The following is a 2561-nucleotide window of genomic DNA, read 5'->3' as shown; positions in this document are numbered from 1 at the left end:
ATGCACAGGACTACCTTTAAGACAGTCTGTCACAGTTTAGTCAAAACCATTTTTTTCCCTTAGGAAACCTAGTCTAATAGGGCATCTTTTGATCAATGACTTCATAGGTTTAATGAAATAAGGATAAACTATCTTTTTCAATATTGAAGATTATAAAGAAAACCTATTGACGTCCTGATAGGAAGGAAGGAAGCCAGCCAAAAACAATAGTCTAGGCTGGTAGAAATAAAGAGCAGCAGCTCATAACTAAAGAAAAAGAGAGGCAGGCATATGGGCATTGGAGTCTCTCAAGTTTATTTTTTTTTAAAAATGGGAGGGGGGGTAAGTTTTGAGAAGCACTGATTTAGGATAACCTGCATTCTATTTGTAGCTCTTCTATTTATGTTTTACATGTTCCTGGGAAAGTTGGTGAATCTTTCTCAGCCTGTTTCTTCCTCTTAAAAAACAGGTACTATTGACACTTGAACATTACAAGCTTGAACAGCACTGGACCACTTACACAAAGGGTATTTTTCAATACATTCTGTAGAGCACGGACAATGTATTTTCTTTTCCTTATGTTTTTCTTAATAACATATTCTTTTCTCTAGCTTATTTTAAGATTATACTACATAATACATATAATATACAAAATATGTGTTAATTGACTGTTTATGTTGTCAGTGAGGTTTCCAGTCACTGTAAGTTACTAGTTATTAAGTTTCAGGGGGAATCAAAAGTTATACATGGATTTTTAGCTGTACAGGGGTTGAACTCCCAACCCCCACATTGTTCAAACGTCAACTATAATAATACTTGCATCAGAGACTTGTAAGGATTGAAAGGGGAGCACAAAGACATAGCCAATCAGGCATTTGGCTTATACATGCTTATTAAATGCTAGTCCCTGTGTTTTCCCAAAGGAGGCTGCCATCTTTAAGTGACCTTGTTTGGGAGATCTATGTCATCGGCCTATCAGGAGCATGAGTTGTTAAAACTCTAACCTTGAAATATCAGGATTTAACATTCAAAAATTGGATAGTGAGTTGATTTGAATAATATCTTAATTTGATATGATGCCTCTTTTCTGATGTGTTTTAATCTCAAATATTTTCCTGAACGTAATTCTTCTCTTGGAAGCTGCCACCAGCTGAGAAATAGTCACCCTCACCCGCTGTTTCTTCTGAAGGAAGAAACTCAGATGCAGCCCGGGGAAAAGACCTCCTCTGTCAGAAGTGATAAATCAGAGTGTATTTTTTCATTGATATCTTAATTTTTATCTCTAATCATAACTCAGAAAAGAGTTTGGGAGGCAAAATCAAACCAAGAAAAAGTTTACTTTTATAAATATGAGAGGGAGAGATTAATCTCCAGGAAAATTAGAGAACATCCTTGTTCCGCCTGAATCCTTTTAGTCTGTGTTTAATTTCAACCATCACCAGAGGTGTTCATCACATAAATGTCAAATGTAAAACAGATAAAATGTCACAACAATACAATAAATTGGTTACTTTAAAGAACATAAAGTCATACAGTTTCTAGCAGTTTTCCAATTGTCCAGAAGAATGACTGAACTCTCCTCCAAATTTTTATCGCAGAGGTACACCTATATAGTATTTTGGGCAGGCACATGAGTCTCTCTAGGGACCAGAAGAGAGTATTGCTTCCATTCTCCTCTTCCATTCTCTCTTAAGCTTCACTCACAGGATTATTACAAACAGGAAATGGTCATGCCAGGATGAGCTTCTTCCTCTTTCAAGCACTAGACTAAGAATGATTAATAGAAGAGAGAGAGAGATTCTATACTTTGGTTCCACTTAGAATCACTAAAGCACACTAATTTAAAGAAACTTTGTAAAAGAAAATTAGGGGGAAGAAAATGGAAATAAATACAGAGTCAAAAAAGAAGAAAGTACATTTCCTTTCTACTTAAGTTTACAGACATATATTGACTACTATGTCCTGTATGCACTTTGCCAAAGCTTAGAACCTAGAAGGGAAAGCAGATACGTGAACAAGTTTTTAACATCTAATATTGTCAGTGCTGAAACAGATATGTGAAGATCGTTACACTCCTCTATACACATGCTTCAAGGTTCTTTGGCCTACTTAATTCCATATTCTAACTTGAGACCTATATTTTAATTCAAAGGATTACAAAATTTGCAGGAACTTGACTCGCTCCATCACTTCCTGAATCCCAGTCCATATTGTGACTATTGATGTACAACATCAACGATCCCACTCCTAGATACCTACTTCATTGCTGTCAAACCAAAGGTTGTATTTTTATTCTAGCTGTCTCCTTAATTCATGGAGAGGAGGTAGACTATAACAAATAAGAATACAGACCTGGGGTGTGCCTGGGTGGCTCTGTTGGTTGGGTGACTGCCTTTGGCTCAGGTTATGATGCCGGAGTTCTGGGAACGAGTCCCACATCGGGATCCCAGCTCCATGGGGAGTCTGCTTCTCCCTTTGACCTTCTCCCCTCTCATGGTGTCTCTCTCTCAAATAAATAAATAAAATCTTTAAAAAAAAAAAAAGAATAGAATACAGACCTGGGATAAAATCCAGTTTTCAAC

Source organism: Mustela putorius, unplaced genomic scaffold (genome assembly GCF_011764305.1).
Source record: "Mustela putorius furo isolate JIRA1106 unplaced genomic scaffold, ASM1176430v1.1 tig00000421_pilon_pilon_pilon, whole genome shotgun sequence".
NCBI classification, from domain to species: Eukaryota; Metazoa; Chordata; class Mammalia; order Carnivora; family Mustelidae; genus Mustela; species Mustela putorius.
The sequence above is the reverse complement of the archived record's forward strand: the minus strand, read 5'-3'. Positions refer to the sequence as shown.